We start from the raw sequence: 20,059 nt of genomic DNA on the forward strand, positions 1-20,059 counted from the left end.
GTAGTGTCTCTGTCTTCCTGTAGTGTCTCTGTCTTCCTGTAGTGTCTCTGTCTTCCTGTAGTGTCTCTGTCTTCATGTAGTGTCTCTGTCCTCCTGTAGTGTCTCTGTCTTCATGTAGTGTCTCTGTCTTCCTGTAGTGTCTCTGTCTTCATGTAGTGTCTCTGTCTTCCTGTAGTGTCCCCTGTCTTCCTGTAGTGTCTCTGTCTTCATGTAGTGTCCCTGTCTTCCTGTAGTGTCCCTGTCTTCCTGTAGTGTCTCTGTCTTCCTGTAGTGTCTCTGTCTTCCTGTAGTGTCTCTGTCTTCATGTAGTGTCTCTGTCTTCCTGTAGTGTCCCTGTCTTCCTGTAGTGTCTCTGTCTTCCTGTAGTGTCTCTGTCTTCCTGTAGTGTCCCTGTCTTCCTGTAGTGTCTCTGTCTTCCTGTAGTGTCTCTGTCTTCCTGTAGTGTCTCTGTCTTCCTGTAGTGTCTCTGTCTTCATGTAGTGTCTCTGTCTTCCTGTAGTGTCTCTCTCTTCATGTAGTGTCTCTGTCTTCATGTAGTGTCTCTGTCTTCCTGTAGTGTCCCTGTCTTCCTGTAGTGTCTCTGTCTTCCTGTAGTGTCTCTGTCTTCCTGTAGTGTCCCTGTCTTCCTGTAGTGTCTCTGTCTTCCTGTAGTGTCTCTGTCTTCATGTAGTGTCTCTGTCTTCATGTAGTGTCTCTGTCTTCCTGTAGTGTCTCTGTCTTCATGTAGTGTCTCTGTCTTCATGTAGTGTCTCTGTCTTCCTGTAGTGTCTCTGTCTTCATGTAGTGTCTCTGTCTTCATGTAGTGTCTCTGTCTTCCTGTAGTGTCCCTGTCTTCATGTAGTGTCTCTGTCTTCATGTAGTGTCTCTGTCTTCATGTAGTGTCTCTGTCTTCCTGTAGTGTCCCTGTCTTCCTGTAGTGTCTCTGTCTTCATGTAGTGTCTCTGTCTTCATGTAGTGTCTCTGTCTTCCTGTAGTGTCTCTGTCTTCCTGTAGTGTCTCTGTCTTCCTGTAGTGTCTCTGTCTTCCTGTAGTGTATCTGTCTTCCGTATTCCTGAAATAAAGGTATCTTTCTTTTGTTAAGATAAGATGAGATAAGATCTTCCTTTATTGATCCCATTGGGGAAATCCAGGCATCATGGCAGCATGGGGGACAGGGGGAGGGGAGGTACAGGTATGGGCAGGGTAATAGTAGACATACATAAATATAGGCAATACAATGTTATCTGAATATAAAAATATGAGGGGGAAATAAGCAGTGTAAACAATGTAATTAACTCTGAATATAAAAATATGAGCAAGGGGGGAGCTCCAGTAGCTCACCACGTACCGCGAGTGCTATTTCAGCGCCGTGGACAACCGTGCTCGTCACGGATCTGGGGCTGAGCGAGTTCGAATCCCGCGACTGCAGCCGTGCCTTTCCCAGAGTGTCTTCCCCCCCATCTTAACCCTTTCAGCCTGCTTCTGTCGGTCGAACTTGACCAAGTATAAATGCGATAAACGTATAAAAGAGCCAGGGAAATGGCAAAAGTTAAAAAAAAAAAAAAAAAAAAAAAAAAAATTAGCAAGTAGGCAGTGTGATCAAAGGTGCAGATGAGGGTCTGTATGCCCTATCAGTTGTTATTATTATACGTTACAATAAATATGGATTGCTAACACTTAGAATCTGAATATATTCTATGAGTAGGTAAGGTATGCAATATAAATTACCCTAACTGCCATGATATATTCCTAGTCAGACATTCCTAGTAGTTCTCTAGTAGTAAGAGTATCTCAGTAAATGGGTAATCAAGCGATATTTAAATGTCAAAGCACAAACAAAGCATTAATTTAATTGAAGACCATTGGGGGGGCCCCAAAACTCTTTCTTTTAGGACCCTTGAAAGTCTAGGGCCGGCTCTGACTGGAGATGCGTTTGTTTAAATACTCAGCTTCAGACAGGCAGCACACAGGAACCACCAACAAAGATATTTGGTAACACTTTATAATACAGTCCGCATTGTACAGTGTAATTACCCGGAACTTATGGTGTAATTACCCGGAAACGTACGGTGTAATTACCCGGAACCTACGATGTAATTACCCAGAACTTACGGTGTAACATCCTCGTATGAATCCGTACATATAAAATATTTACCGGTTCCTATTGGTACTTAAATCATAGGCGGCCATAAGGTTCAGGGGGCCCATTTCAAGATCAAATATGGGGCCCTTATCTAATATTAACACCCCCCCCCCCCCATGTACATTTACAGGAGAATGTAAAGAGGGCCTTGGACATAAACTGAAACATGCCTTTCTGACGCACAAATTCGCTCTCTCTGACTTAAATATGAAACTGCTCTCAGGAAATTCTCTCTCTCTCTCTCTCTCTCTCTCTCTCTCTCTCTCTCTCTCTCTCTCTCTCTCTCTCTCTCTCTCTCACACACGCACTGGCTAGTTTGCATTTTTTGTACCTCATTGTCTGCATTTTTACCTCATTGTACTTTCATTGTATTTAGGTTGTACTTTAGTTTGTATATTGTATATACTCATTACCTTTTGTATTTTATCTTAGTACTTTCATCATGTCTATTTTATTTCTATTCTATTTTATTCTATTATTATTTGTATTTCTTGCACAATCGAAGCGGGCATGGCCACCTTCATTTAACTATAATGTCTTGTGTATGTATGTGATGAATAAACCTCTTGAATCTTGAATATTTATAGTGTTGGGACTTTATTCCTCTTTAACTTTTTCTTACTGTATGAAGCACATTCTCATGGGGCTCATACAGAACCAAGCATTTCACTGTAATGTATATGTACTTTATACGTAAATACAACTTTATACGCAAATAATAATAAAAACAAACTTGAAAAAAACTAAACCACCTTGGTTAGAAACGAAATAATGGATGGATTATCCAAGGGGAGTCCTGAGGGGGGGGAAGAAGAACGAGCAAGAGCATATGTATTGTATTGTATTGTAAGTATTATGTATATATCTCGTAACCTACATTTATATTGATTCAAATACTGGACTGTATAGTCCTGTGATTTATTGTGGATATTTACTGTTAATGTTTGTGTGTCTAGTTTTATGTCGTGTCAAAAATAATAATAAAAGAATTTGTTCACAAAAAAACGAAACCAGTGATTCTCAAACTGTGGGGAAAGCCTGTGGGCACACAAGAGACATTTTCTACTTACTGTCCAACCCTAAAGTCTTACAGCATGATGCTACAGTGACATGTACAGTACTGAATGAAACAGCAAGTCCTGAGGCTATATGCAGTATATTCTACCTCACCCAGAATCACAATAGGAAGCCAATGAAAATATAATGTTTTAGGAACATTTGCACATAAGGCAGGAAGCTACTGTAGCCACTGAGCCAAACTCACCACGACCCAGCTACTGCAGCCACTGAGTCAAACTCACCACGACCCAGCTACTGCAGCCACTGAGTCAAACTAACCACACCATTTAGGTAGTCAAAAATAAGAATAAGAATAAGAGTACACAGTCAGAGATATACATTCTAAATATGTACATACATTCTAAAATATATACAGTCCAAAAATATACAGTAAAATGTACAGTAAAATGTAAAATGTAGATGTAAAATGTACATGAAGATATACAAGAATTTATACTGTAAGTTCCTGGAAAAAGGAGGCAGTTGGTTGTGATTTCGGGCTATACAAATACATTTGATTTGATTTGATTTGAAATGACAGGATAAATATTGGGCAAGTTACTCTAAATCCCCAATTGTTCCTCGTTGTCTTGTTTGCATCTACTGTATCTACATTTAAGTCCCAGTAGGAACCAGTAAATATTTTATATGTACAGATTCATGTGAGGATATGTTCCGGGTAATTACACTGTACAACGCACAACATGCAAACTAAATCTTAACCATCCACAAAAGAAATCCAATAGTCCTCATGGATACCTGACACTCGACTCCTCTCTCAGGCCGAGGCCTGACGTGTGCACAGTGCACATTAAGACATCGCTGTTCTGAAGGAAACAAAATACTTATCACGTCGGTCTGAGAGAAGAATCAAGCTTGGGAAATACACGAGGACTGTTGTATTGTGTTGTGGTTGTAGTGTGACAGTTGTTTGCATTCATAAAACTCCTGAACTCCCCTCTCAGATTTAAATCCGCCCTAAAAACATGGCTCAGCAGCAACTCAAATTGGTCTTAATATGTTTTTAATCTTTTTTATCATAACTTGGCTTTTATTTCTTTTATCATGAGTTGCTTTTAAGGGTTTGCGGATTTTCTTTTAACATTAGTTAACTGTATGAGTTGTCAGGTTAGGTGTTTTTATAAAAAAATATTAGGATGTGTCCTGTCTAGTGTACATGTCCATTTGTGTTTCTGTGCCTTTTTATGTTCCATGTATGGACCACAATGGAAACAAGCCTTGGCTTTATTGTGTTTTATCCATTTTTGACCAGCGTGTTGACACTGTTATTGTTTTGTCTTTTTAAATGTTTTGTCCTACGATTGTGTCAAAATAAAGTATTCAATCAATTGCACGTTTGTAGTGTGACTGTGATATTTCTGTTATGGGGGGGGGGGGGGGGGGGTGACAATGGAGGTAGAGTGGTCATCTGGTAATCATTTTCATCACAAATTCTATAGATAAAACCTTCAACAAGATCACCATGAAGACAAATAGAAGAACAAATCTCAAAAACAAATAAGAAACAATATGGCCCAACCTCACCATATATATATACTAAACATCACAACGGTTAATACAATAAAAATAAAACATAAACAAACCAACAACAACAACAACAACAACAACAGTGTAATATAGGAAAACCTGTTCAAATGTATTAGTTCAGTACAACTAACTGCATTACCGCAATATATACTATCGTATTATTGCTGTAATGCAATTATTGCTGCAACCACATGTACATTACATGCATGTTTATTTACTGTGGAGACACATCTGCTCAGGGAACAAATCTGGATTAATATTTTCAAAGTCCTCATTTAGAGTATGTTGCTATTAAAGTGAAACGTCCATCTCTGTAAATAGTCAAAGAGTTCTCGGATGAAACTGTTGAACAACACCCCGCCCCCCAAGAAATGTGGATTACGTGTTATAATCTGATATGGTATAATGCATGTGGGCTGATATGTTCCTGGGAGTTAAAAACATAAACAATAGAGTTGTCTTGGCAACCTCGCTGTGATGGTTTACGTCGCTGGTTATCAGTCTTACTGCGACATATTGAATCAACATCTGCACCTTCAGTACTAATCCATACCACGTACAGTATGTCCCCCAACAGCTGCTTCCCTCCTCTCTGTCTCAGGACGCTGTGACGTAACCCGACGTAACCCGCATGTAGCATGCAAAGGGTTAATCGAGGAATAACTAGGAACGAGTTCAAAGGTCAACCTTAGAGGTTAGAAACGGAAACACCAGTCGGCCCAGGACCGTGCGCTATTCCTCAAGCCCATATCATATATATATATATATATCATATACCCCATATCATACTGTATATCATATCATATTATATATCGTACCATAATCACCCCATATCATATATCATTATCATATATATCATACCATAATCACCCAATCACCGGCGGCACGGCTCACACTGTCGCCTCACAGCAAGAAGGTCCAGGGTTCGATTCCTGCTTGGGGACCAGGTTTTCCATGATGCCAGGTACCCAGGTGGGGTATCTCCCAGGCCTTTCTGTGTGGAGTTTGCATGTTCTCCCCGTACTCGCAAGGGTTTCCCCCCCGATAAGATAAACCCAATGGAAAAACATGCACAACAACAGATCGCTAACGCTGTGGCGTCCTTGACGAAGACGGACAGGAGCACTTGGATTGGTCCCCTGGCGCGGCTCACGTTGACGCCTGTCTGCTCCCGGCTGCCCTTGGGGGGGAAGGACGACGAGATGGGTTAATCGCAGAGACAAATCGCATCTGCGATCCTAAAGAGACAATGCATGCGTGTGTGTTCCGGTGTGTGTGCTAAACTAACCGCTGTGTGTACCACTAAAACATTGAGTGTCGTTGCATGCCGAATAAAGACCTCTGCAACAGGTCCTGCATTATTATTATTATTATTACAATATCATATATCATTATCATATATATCATGCCATAATCACCCCATATCATTATCATAAAATATATCATACCATAATCACCCCATATCATACCATATATATCATACCATAATCACCCCATATCATATCATATTATACCATAATCACCCCATATCATATCATATCATATATACAGTATATCATACCATAATCACCCCATATCATATATACTGTATATCATACCATAATCACCCCATATCATATATATATATCATACCATAATCACCCCATATATATATATATTCTGTGAATATTGCTTTCTATTACCGGTATGTACTGTTTAAATGTTGTTAGGACTTGGTAACAGGTATAGGCTCAAATGCACAACATGGGAGACAGGAGAATGTTCAACCCTGTAGGGCAGGGCTATTCAACTGGCGGCCCGCGGGCCAAATCCGGCCCGCGGGATGATTCTGACCGGCCCGCAAAAGATTACATGATAATTAGAAAAAAGAAAAAAAAAGAAAAAAAACTAATATTTTTCTTTTTATTTCTTTTTTTACTTTTTTCTTTTCATGTCAACGTTCACACGCACAATTGAGCCAAAAGTCACTCAATTAATGACAGATTTCATTGATAAATTGAGGGAAAACTTTGCAAGTCGATTTGATGAATTTGACATGCCCAGAGAATTGATGCATTTTGTGCATGCATTTATTTCCACAAAAGGACAAGAGTTCCTTGCATCACTTCACATTGATGAAGGTCTCCTGCAACTTGAAATAATTGACATGCAAGCATCATCTGCTCTGAAGCAGGCACTTGAGAATGAATCCACCACAACATTTTGGATAAAGTGTATTCATGTCAACACATTCCCCAAATTAAAAACGCTGGCAATATCTGTGCTAACAATGTTTGGCTCAACATACACCTGTGAATCCAGTTTCTCTCACATGAATGCCATTAAAACAAGCAACCGTGCCTCCTTGACAAATGAGCATTTGCATCACTGTTTGCGGGTAGCCCTCACTTCCTATGAACCCTCTTTCTCTGCCATTGCCCAGTCAAAGAAGTGCAATCCAGTGGCGGCCGGTGGGTGCTTCGCCACTAGGGGCGCTATACCAAACATTTTGCAAACATGTACAGTACCACGCAACAGACTCATGGCAAGACGTGAGCGATTCGACTCACGCTCACGGCAATGAATCGGCTCTTATGAACGAGTCGCTCAGCTGTTACTACAACAACACACAACCAGTCAAATAAAGTATAGTCTAGACTCTAATTCACAACTTGAAACACAATATATAAATAGAAAAGTTAGAAACAAAACTCGCCCCGTCTCCAAACACAGGCAGATCTCTCCCTCTCTCCTTCTCTCTCTCACACACAGCGCGACGTGGAATCGATTCGTTACACAATCAGACCTATTATATACCAAGAATAACTTCAGTATGAGTACAGGGCTGTACACATATTTTGCATATTGTTAAACGAGCCAAGGCTAGCTATTAAACTATCGATATGAATCGAAAATCTGGGACCCTGATGTAAACAAGACAAACGTCTTTCTCTGGTCTGCATCCCCTTAACAATTGTGTGTATTGAGCCGTACTGTATTGTACCCATTCTGCAATCTGTTAATAAAGTTCTCATTCATTCATTCATTCAAACATAGACGATATTGAACAAGCCATAATCCACGTATTTTCAATCCAAACGCGAGAGAGAGAGAGAGAGAGAGAGAGAGAGACTCACTGTTTAGTTGACACGTCCAGGGCAGGAGGGCTTGCCTTGATAAAGTAGTGTATCACTGTTGATGTATTCCAGACCACTGTCCACTGTGTCCAGACTGCATCCGCCATATAGCTTGTTAGCCAAGTGTTAGCTTGTTAGCAGCACCACACAACAGTCACAAGTACTTCATTCCTTTGTCCATTTCCGCTCGAACAGACTGCAAACTACCTACCATGCTCTAAGACAAACTCTAACCTTAACCAACTTTGAAAGAGTGCCTAAGCTTAACAGTCTAAAGAACTTGCAGTCACGGCACGCTCTAAGACAAACAACCTAGGACCAACCTAGGAACCAACGTAGGAATAAGCTAGAATTGGAACATTAGAAATTGGATTCGGCCAATCAGAGATCGTCTCTGTGAAATTCTGCTACGGAAAAAAATACTGGCGTCGGCCAATCAGAGAGCGTCTCCGCGAATTGCGGCTACAGAAATTCTTGACGCTACTGGCTAGACCGCTTCAAATCGCGCCCGGATTCCAACATAATAGTCATATTTCAACGCACAGCGCGTTATGCACTGATTGGCTGTGACGGATACAGCGATCAAACTGTGACGCGCACTCAGAGCGCTATCGCGTCTAGCCCGGGCCGAGAAATACAAAAAAATAAAAAAAAACGTGATGTCACTTCCTGCTCAGGAAAACGAGTGTTTTTTTATTTGAGATAATAACGTTATATTGTGCATTGGAAATACAAACATACTTAAAATGAGTAAATATTATTCATTTTAAACATGTTTATATTATTTATAGGGCTATAAAACAAAAAACGAAAAAGTTTTATTTTCTTCTTCTGTGATTTAACAGCAGGTGGGTCGGCGCCCTTGTGCCCCTAGTGGCAGAGCCGCCACTGGTGCAATCTCTCTCATTAGATGTGTGTAAGTAGGCTAGGCCTGTCTGCCCCCCACCCCCCCCTGATGTTTGAGAGTTAAGAGTGGACAATAAGTGCTAATAAGATGCTGTGATTTGCTGTTGTTGCACAGACATGAAGCACTTTTTCATAAGCTCAGCTGCTCTATAAATGTGTTTTTTGTTCAAGTGTTGATGTTAGAATGTTCAGATGCACATCATGCACCTTTTTATGTTTTTTATTTTATTTTTATATTGAAATGTTGAAGAGGAGATGTTGCAGTTGTTGCACATTCATAAATGAAGCACTTTTTGCAGGAGATGTTGCAGATGTGGCACATAAATGAAGCACTTTTTTGAAAAGTATACTACTTTTGCAATGTAGTTAAATAAAAGTTGTGAAAATGTGGTTGCGTGTTGTGTCAAGTGTACATATATTCATAGCACGGGGAGGCGCCGTGGCAGTCCGGCCCCTGGCCCCTTGGGTTTCTGACAATGTGGCCCCCTGAACAATTTAGTTGAATAGCCCTGCTGTAGGGCATTTAATAATATGTTGAGAAAAGTGGAAAACACCAGTGTGGTGTGTGTGCGTGTGCGTGTATAACCAATGCGTTGTGTACTTTTTTAATTGAACGACAGACACTTGCTCCACGGTCTTGGGTGATTTATTCTGGTAACACACAAAAGATCCTGGTTAGACAGGTTATGTGGTCGGCTCATCAGACCCCTCGAACACCGTTCACTACAGAAGAATTTGGAATAATTAGCCTATGTGGGCTAGTTATATACATTTTCGACACCATCTCACTTAATTATTATTTTAACACATTTACCATAGGGTCGCTACCTTCTACAATTTATTGTCAACATGCCTACATTAATACTTCCAACTAATAGTGAGATTTTTTTTTTTTGATCCACTTTTTCTCCCATTTTCTATATTTTCTCCCATCCCAATTTCGTATAATCCAATTCAACCCTCCCCTGTCACGAACGCTGTTTCTTGCCTCCCACAAGCCGGCTGCAATGTGGACTAAGTCATACATAGCACAAGTCCCCTCCGGTACTTGAGGTAACAGCAGTCGCATCTTTTCACCTGCACAGCTCGATCTCTCAGTGGCGAGGAGTAACGCGTGGGAGGCTCACGCTGCCCCCGACACTTCCTGATTCTACTGCGCAGGCGCACCAACCGACCTGTAGGAGTCGCTGTCCACAACGCCCGATCCCCACCCATCAGTTTCCCTCCCCCTAATACGGCCAATGTGTATTAGTATGAACGACCAGCTAAACTGAAAGCAATGTGGAGCGCTGGGCTCGAACGGGCGAGCCCAGCGTCTCCGCATTTGTGGTGAGCGCCTTGCCCACTACGCCACGTAGCCGCCCCAACTAATAGTGAGAGTTAAACATTTAGGAACATTATGTTCATTCTGGGTGTACTGTCTGTGAACCTACCATGGGCTGCTTCCTCGTGTAATGGTGCCACGCTAACGTGAACACTTGGGTTGAAGCCCACAAGGAAACGCCCACCAACCAATAAGAATCCCTAGAACAATTAAGTGCCATGCTATTGGGTCTTAGTTACCTTGACAAGTGGAATCACAATAAACTCTGTTACACGTGTGTGTCTTGAGTCCATGGCGGGCGGATGACCGTGACCGGTAGAGAGCACGGGAGTGGAGCTGTGACACAGAGGGAGAAAAACAAGTCTTCACAGGAAAAACGGAGTCAGGCACACAGGGGAAAACACGCTGACAAAAACACGATAACATGAGGCGTCAAAAATCACGGGAAGGGTGGATACACGGGAACACAGCGGGTTAACACAGAAAAGACGAAAAAACATTATCACAAGAAGGAATGTCAAAGATACTTGCCAGGCCATACGAAGATCTGACGCTGATGCATGGAGATCCAGGTATCTTGTAGGGTGGTGTGGTGATTAGCAAACAGGTGCGGAGTCACCATCCATCAGCGTGATTGATTGATTGATTGAAAACAGATTGCAGAATGGGTACAGTACAGTACAGCTCAATACATACAATTGTTAAGGACTCCAAAATAGCCAGTAGAGAATAACGGTGTAGTCAGGACAAACGGAACTATAGTTCAACTCAAATGGTTTATTGCCGCGGGGCTCAAAGATGAATAAAGGTTGTTTACATACAGGGATTATTTCATATTAAAACATGCTGTACAAATGATTGTTGAGGTGTACATAATTAGAGCCCATTCACAGTGGCTTTCTCACATCAAACAAGTCTGTACATAAAACAGTAGTCATGTTACGTCAATGAAATAGAATATACCTTTGCCATCACATAGTTAAACCTGGTCCCAACTAGGGACCTTACCTTTAAACTAAACATCACCAACAGTGGATCTATGGTTTACTTACATCATGGCAAACAGCATTTTCTGTGGAGATGGCGAGGCTCAGACCCCCTGGGGTTTCGGGTATCTGTCTGGCCTACCTTCTAACAATGTGTTCTGGTTTATATACTATGGCATCAACCAATCAGTTACATTCTATATATGGAGTTTTTCCAATCAGCTGTCTTCTGTGGGGGCTGGTTTGCTCCTGTCTCCTAGTCATGTGGTCTCCTGCAGCAACAGAGGGGGGGTCTGCCTGTAGCCCCCTCCTTTGGGCTATGGCAGAGAGAGGCTCATTTTCTCCCCTCTGGATGAATCAGACCTTTTAACATTCCTTGTATATTATTTGATTTTCCTATATCCATGGTTCGTGCAATGAATTATAGATATCTAGTATCAACCCAGTACAGTCGTTGCTTCTAGGTTAATACCAAATAGTCCATATGAAATATCACAAACCTGCTTTTGCCAGACTGAATTAATGGTTCTAAGATTTACATTCTATAAAGCTTTACAAACTTTCATAACCAGTTGACATTCTAAATGACATTCAAATATCCTTTTATCTAATAAGTCAGATAGATTATTATGATATAGTTGTTTTTAGTTCCAGTCTAACATCCTGTAAATACATACTTCTTTTAGCAAGTCTGGGCTGGTCTGCCTTCTGTTCAGACCAGCTGTCCTCTGCTCCCAGTGGGGTGTGATCACCACATTAACATACAGTCAACTAGAGGTTCCCCCACTAATCTTCTCATATCATATATGATCTTAAGGCATTATTTGAATTTAGCCATTATAACAGATATTTTCAGTTTCAGTGATGATGTAACAGTCTGCTTGTCTCTTATTCTGTAATTTTATGGATTCAAACAGTTCTCCAGTGGGGGATTTAGCTCCTACAGTTACCCAACTGTCTTCAAGACTCCTTGAATGTGTCAAACAGTTTAGCATAATGGGGCTTTTATGACTTGCCCCTGTGTCTCCAACTGTCTTCCAGTTTGGTTCCTTTGTTCTAGTGTTGAGCAGTTGGCTAGTGGGGGTTTGGTTGAAACCACTTTGCTTTTAAAAGATACACATAGCTTTTGCATATATTTCTTCTCATACACAGACATATTGGTTATGAAATACCAGTCAATGGTACCACAACAGTACAATGAAAATAAGTTTGGCATCCAACCAGAGTGCAAACGTAACAGTAAAGTGCAAAAGTAAGTAAGTGATTAAACTGGGTATAAAATATATAAATTAGTACTACTGAGTAATAGTGCTAATCAGATGTATGTACAGAGTTGTAGTATTAATATGTACAGTGATACAGGTATAAAGACACTATGGTAGTAAGTCATTGTAAGGGACAGACGAGGAGGACACAGTGGTGTAGGCAAAAATAAGGGTTTTATTTACCCATGAAAATACAGCCAAAACAATAAGGGTCTTATTTACCCATACAAAACACATAATTTACAAACATAACATAAGTGGTCCAAATAATAAAAGGCAGGAGTAAAAACAGAACAGAAGACCTCACACAAAAGAGAACTCAAACTATATATAGGGCCTGGCCAGACACATAAACATAGGCAGGCTAATTGATTAATTCATATTTTACTCTACTATCTTAAAAATGCACATTAATCAAATAAACAATAAACATACAACATATAACATATCTACTGAACTAAACAACCAATAATCTTAAGTAATAAGGAAAATACATATAATAAACTAAATCACAATACAAGGAACCCCCCCTGACATCTCCCACGACTTGGTTCGGTCCACCACCCCCATCCGGCCATTTAGGACCAATCAGTCGCAGCTGCTCTGTTTGCCCAGAGTGAGGACGGCTGGCTGCAGAGCTGAAGAAAAACAAATGAACGAGATGCATGCACTCAAACCTGTAAAACCATGTAAGTCAGATAATAAAGAATGTATATGATATCAGTACGCAAGTCTATGTGTCGTGTGTAATTATGTGAAATAGAAATTGTGTACTGTATGTGCATCATGAATGTAAACGTGTACAAACAATAACTAAACAAACAAACAATAAGGGTGAGGGAACAAGTTAATATGTGCGGGTGCGGCGCACAGACGCATCCGTCAGTCATACTGGCCAGCAGCGTAACTAGTAAGAGTAGGTAAGGAATATGTACAGATATAGATCGTATTAATATGTACAGTGATACAGGTATAAAGACACTATGGTAGTAAGTCATACTGGCCAGCAGCGTAACTAGTAAGAGTAGGTAAGGAACAGTGGCGGACTCAGGCTGTTTGAAGGGCAGGGGCGAAAATAAAAAAGGGCACTTAAGCGCGCGTTTTTCAACCGTGGCGGCACCAATAGGGCACATCCTCTAATTTCTTTCACTCAAAAGGGCACTTAAGCACACGTTTTTCAACCGTGGGGGCACCAATAGGGCACATCCTCTCATTTCTTTCACTCAAAAGGGCACTTTAGCGTGCGTTTTTCAACCGTGGGGGCACCAATAGGGCACATCCTCTAATTTCTTTCACTCAAAAGGGCACTTAAGCGCGCGTTTTTCAACCGTGGGGGCACCAGGGGCGGCGACCGCCCCCCCCCCTGAGTCCGCCAGTGGTAAGGAATATGTCGATATAGTATTAATATGTACAGTGATACAGGTATAAAGACACTATGGTAGTACATACTGGCCAGCAGCGTAACTAGTAAGAGTAAGTAAGGGATATACAGATATATATATAGTATCTACAGATATCCGAGGACTTGACATGGACCACACACATTGACAGTGTTGTGAAGAAGGCACAGCAACGCCTCTACTTCCTCAGGCGCCTAAGGTAGTTCCAAGTCAGTCAGAAGATCCTTAAGAACTTCTACTCATGTACAATAGAGAGCATCCTGACTGGCAATATCACCTCCTGGTTTGGGAATAGCACCGCACAAGACCGTAGCAGACTACAGAGAGTGGCCCGTTCAGCCAAACGCACAATTGGAGGGGGGATTCCCACTCTCCAGAACATTTACAACAAGTGGTGCATGGGTAAGGCTGAGAATTATCAAAGACTCCAGACACCCAAACAACTGCCTCTTTGAACTGCTGCGGTCAGGCAAGCGATACCGGAGTCTCATGGCAAGCACAGAAAGACTCAGAAGAAGCTTCTATCCCCAGGCCATCAGGATGCTCAACGAACAATAACACTAACAACCATCAAATGCACTCACAGCACACACATCCACACGTACACACTCACTTTAAACAAACAACTCACTGCAGCACCCACTTTACACACTTTAGAACACCTAAAGACACTTTATATTTATTGGTAAAGAATTTGCACTACAACCCATACCTCATTACACCTTACTGTAAATTGTACCTAAATTGTACCTCATCCCATTTCTCCTTTGCACTATATAGTATATTGTATATTAGTATATTGTATAGTATATTGTATGGTAACTCAGTTACTTCTACTCTGCATTGAACATTGTACATATGTACATACTGAACACTTGTGTCTACGTACGTGACTTCTATTTTATACTTGCTATACTTCTTTTATTTTATACTTATCTATTTTTGTCTAGCACGGTCTCTGGAGCGTAACAGAAAGAAGCATTTTGTATAAAAGTATTCTGTACTTCTGTATGACAACTAATAAAGAAACTTGAACTTGATATGTAAAAAGGATTACATGCATGTACAGATAGATGTGGATATATATATATATACGGTAATAATTCATATATATATATATACAGTATATACAGCATTATTGTACATGCTATCATACAGAGTTATATGGGTTATATGCAGGCGTATAATTAGGTGTTATTCCTGTTTCCCGGGACGGTTGTCACTGTTTGTGAGCAGCCCTCTGTGAGGTCACTGGGTGTAGCACCTTGGACGGCAGCGTAGACGTGACGCACTAGGTTTGTGGGCCCATAAAATGTTTCTGTTAAAGGGGCATTTGACAGATTTCTAACGCGAATCCTCAGTCTGCTGTGAGGAGGACGTGTGACGATGATCAGACATGACACTGACGGATGGGGTCACCTGGCGGAGAGCAGACCTCTGGTGAAACACAGACCTAAATCAAATTAAATCAAATGTATTTGTAAGGCCCGACAACACACGTTAATGTCCCCATGGGCCGGACACGTCTTCTTTAAACAAGTCAAGAAGAAACATCACAATAAGTCAAGAACAAAACAAAAACACCATGAAGTCCAAAACATTTTAAATTAATAAAATAAATGGGCGACTAGGTGGTGTAGTGGGCAAGGCACTCGCCACCAGTGTGGAGACGCTAGGATTCGCGTGTTCGAATCCAGCTCTCCACATTGTTTTCAGTTTAGCTGGTCGTCCGCAGTAATACACATTGGCCGTATTACGGGGAGGGAAAACTGAAGGGTGGGGATCGAACGTTGTGAACAAGCGACTCCTACAAGTCGGTTGGTGCGCCTGCGCAGTAGAATCAGGAAGTGTTGGGGGCAGCGTGAGCCTCCCACGCGTTACTCCTCGACACTGAGAGATCGAGCTGCGCAGGTGAAAAGATGCGACTGCTGTTACCTCAAGTACCGGAGGGGACTTGTGCTATGTATGACTTAGTCCACATTGCAGCCGGCTTGTGTGAGGCAAGAAACAGCGTTCGTGACAGGGGAGGGTTGAATTGGATGATACGAAATTGGGATGGGAGAAAAATATAGAAAAATGTGAGAAAAAGTGGATCAAAAAAATAAAAAATTAATAAAATAAATGAATGCAACACTTCCCAGACACCCCACGCGAAGGTAAGGAAAAACTCACTAAAACCTAGCAATAGGAAGAAAATAGAGGAGAGAAACCTTAGAAGGGCCGTTCAAGGGGGGATCTCCCTTCTTAGATGTCGGTGATAGTAGTGTTGCAATAAAACAGGTGAGACAGTTGGTAAGCATGTACTCTATGGGTGGAATCCACAAAGAATGGATTGCACGGTGCTAATTGCACCCTTACTTACAATTCATTATGAATTGAAAATGGGGGACCCTGATGTAAACAAGATGAAAGTCTTTCTCTGGTCTGCATCCCCTTAACAATTGTGTGTATTGAGCTGTACTGTATTGTACCCATTCTGCAATCTGTTAATACAATGTTCAATCAATCAATCACTGTGCAGGTGATTCATAATGAATTGTAAGTAAGGGTGCAATTAGCACTGTGCAATCCATTCTTTGTGGATCCCGCCATATGTGTAATGAAACACAGATGAGTGCATGCAATAGCAACTGAACATTTTGAAAGATTGAAAAATAGAGCTGATAGCGGATCTATTTGAGGCATGGGGGTGGCGCAGAGAGGGTCGCATCATCACGGGACGTCCACCACTCCGGTCATCACCATGAGACAGCCACTCACAGGGAGACCTCCCGGTGAAGACTCTGCATCGTGTTGTTGTTACTTGTCTTCCTTCAGGGCTCTGTGTCGTGTTGTTGTTACTTGTCTTCCTTCAGGACAGACTCTGCATCGTGTTGTTGTTACTTGTCTTCCTTCAGGGCTCTCTGTCGTGTTGTTGTTACTTGTCTTCCTTCAGGACTCTGTGTCGTGTTGTTGTTACTTGTCTTCCTTCAGGACTCTGTGTCGTGTTGTTGTTACTTGTCTTCCTTCAGGACAGACTCTGCATCGTGTTGTTGTTACTTGTCTTCCTTCAGGACTCTGTGTCGTGTTGTTGTTACTTGTCTTCCTTCAGGACTCTGTGTCGTGTTGTTGTTACTTGTCTTCCTTCAGGACAGACTCTGCATCGTGTTGTTGTTACTTGTCTTCCTTCAGGACTCTGTGTCGTGTTGTTGTTACTTGTCTTCCTTCAGGACTCTGTGTCGTGTTGTTGTTACTTGTCTTCCTTCAGGTCTCTGTCAATCAATCAATCAAATGTATTTATATAGCACAATTAGACATGACGCTTGTCAACCAAAGTGTAGAAAAGTATAGAATAAACAGAAAAAACAACCAACAGATAGACAAAGGAAAACAGAACAACACGTCAACAAGCAAGGCAAGAGTCAAAGTGAGTCAGGGAAGGCCAGGCGATATAGGTGGGTTTTGAGTTTCGATTTAAAAGACTCGATGGAGGGGGCAGATTTAATGGACATGGGGATGCTGTCCCAGAGGTCAGGGGCTGCGACCGCAAAAGCACGTCCCCCCCTAGACTTGAAATTAGACCTACGGGTGGTTAATAGACCCTTGTCAGACGATCTGAGGGCCCTGACGTTGGTATAGGGGGTGAGGAGGTCTGCTAGGTAAGCAGGGGCCTTACCATTAAGGGCGTTGTAGACCAATAAGAGGACCTTGAAGTCTATTCTAAAGCGCACCGGGAGCCAGTGGAGGGAGGCAAGTACAGGGGTGATGTGAGCTCTCTTCCGGGTATCTGTGAGCAGTCTAGCGGCAGCGTTTTGGGGCAGTTGTAGACGGGCTATGGTGGATTTATTAAGCGTGTGACGTACATGGGTACGTGGGTTGGGCATTATCATTATTCCTGTATTTATGACACCATCTGAACATCAGGTTAGTATATAATTTGTGTTGTCTGTTATGTGTGGTGTTGTGTCATCTCCTAATTTCTGTTTCTATTCACAGATGCCACTCATCTCCCTGATTGGATTGGTTGCATCTGATTGGTGCACCTTGGAACAGGCAGTGGAGATGGGTGGTTAATAGAGTGGAGATGACACAACATCGGGGCGCCTCATTCTGTCAATTGCTAGTGACTAGAGAAGAGTGAGGTTGCCACTGTTAACCACGGTTGTGTTTATATATATATATTGTTGACCTATGTGCCACTTCTCTAGCTGGGTGAGTGTTATCTTGTTGGCCTTTGTGCCTGTTCCCACTGAGTGTGGACTGATACTTCACTGCCCTTTTTGCTGTTGTTTCATTCAAGTAGAGCTGTATATATATATATATTGGTAGGCTGTAGGCCATTGCCACTTTGCGTGGACTTGTACCTTTGGTACGTTTTAGCGTCGGTGGACGCTAATTTTGTTTATTTATTTATACTTCCCTTGTTTGTCTCCCCTTACCTTTTTCCCTTTGTGTGTGTTCTGGGTTTTAAAACCCCTCTAAAATAAACATCATTCTCCCTTTGGGGAAAACCGTGGGTTTCAAGCCCCACCACAATAAATATTATTTACCATTTGAAAACGTCTTTGTTTACTATCTGCCTACCCGGGACTGTTTTGACAAGCATTTTTCTACTGAGGGGGTTGTTTCTGCTCATGTACCACCTGCCCAGTTAACTATCCTGTATGGTCGTTAGACCTCTGTACATGACATGGGGGCTCGTTAAGTTTGCGCAATTGTATGGTTCCTTGTTGGTAAAATAACGGGGTGACTTGTCGATTGAAGCATATCAGGTGTAATAAGATAGCGTTTTCTAAATTGGTAAGTTAGTGGGTTCCATTGTCCGTGCACAGTTGATTGATGTAAACCATTGTTGTTGTGATGCTCTTAACCATTCTATTTTTCTGCCACATAGGTAACAGGGGGGGGTCACCTGCTTGGCTAGAGGGTGGGGGGCACGAGTCGTGATTCCGGTGGAGCGCGCAATGAAATCGGTAAGCGACTGAAGATATGTGTAGCCTTTCATCCAGGTAGTGGAGTAGTTTATCTGGGATAGGCTAGAGTGACACAGGTGACTCCTAGTTGAGTGGTTAGGATCATTTGTTATTGTTTTCATTTAGTAGATGTGGTCAGTTGGATTGTTTTGGTTAAGAGGTATAAAAGCAGAATGTGTCTATTATTATTGTGCACGGTCATGGTTAATTAAGTGAGGACGTGATATATATGTTTTTTTTTTTTTTTACGCACGCATAAAGACATAATATGGCTGCGTCGGCGTTTGTTTTTGAAGTCTTCGTGGCGGATCCGACAGAGGATCAGGTGAAAGGTTGCACTAAGGCGGAATTATGCCTTATTTCTAAGCATTATAATATTACTGTGCAAAGTTCCCAATCCAAGGCGGATATGAAGGCAGCTGTAATAGCGGGGTTGGTGGAGCAACAGGTGTTTAGCACGGCTCGGGGAGTAGTGAGTCATAGTGACCAGGAGGTTGAACACACTGGCAAATGGGTTGACTCCTCCTTGCGTGATCTTAACCCGGAGGGTGGTGCTATTAGGAAGAATGGTAGTACGCCCAGAGCTGAAAGTGAGGGCGCGGGCGATTCGGATAAAGAATCCACGTCTTCTGGCCATACGCGCTCTAGTCTGCGTTTTGCCCGTCTCCAGATGGAGGAGAGAGCGCTTTTGCGCAGAGAGGACAGAGAGGACAAAGCAGCTGTACGAGACAGAGAGGACAAAGCGGCTGTACGAGACAGAGAGGAGAGGGAGAGGGAGAGAGACAGGGAAGAGCGAGGAAGGGAGAAGGAGAGAGATAGAGAGCTCCAGATTACACTAAAGAGGATGGAACTGGAGAGTGTTGGCTCTTCTTCGCCCTCATCTGAAGGTTACCAGGGCAGTTTTAATGTTGGGCAGCATATTGCTATGGTTCCTGTTTTTCGAGAGTCTGAGGTGGAAGCATTTTTTGTTAATTTTGAGCGGGTAGCGGGGGCTGCGCATTGGCCGGAGGATCAGTGGGCACTATTAGTGCAATATAAGCTCACGGGTAGGGCTCAGGACGCATGCCAGTTATTATCGAAGGAGGACAGCATGGTATATGAGAAAGTGAAGGGTGCTGTCTTGCGCGTATATGAACTGGTGCCGGAGGCGTATAGGCAGCGGTTTAGGGGACTAAGTAAAGCTCCCTCGCAAACACATGTGGCATTTTCCCATGAACAACGGATGATGTTCACTCGTTGGTGTGAAGCGTGTAAGGTGGATGGGGTCGAGGCTTTGAGCGAGTTAATCCTCATTGAACAATTTAAAAAGTTTGTGCCCGAACACATGATAATACAGTTAGAGGAGCGAAAGGTTTCTACCCTCCAGGAAGCTGCAGTTTTG

Source organism: Notolepis coatsorum (assembly GCF_963971535.1).
Source record: "Notolepis coatsorum genome assembly, chromosome: 10".
NCBI lineage: Eukaryota > Metazoa > Chordata > Actinopteri > Aulopiformes > Paralepididae > Notolepis > Notolepis coatsorum.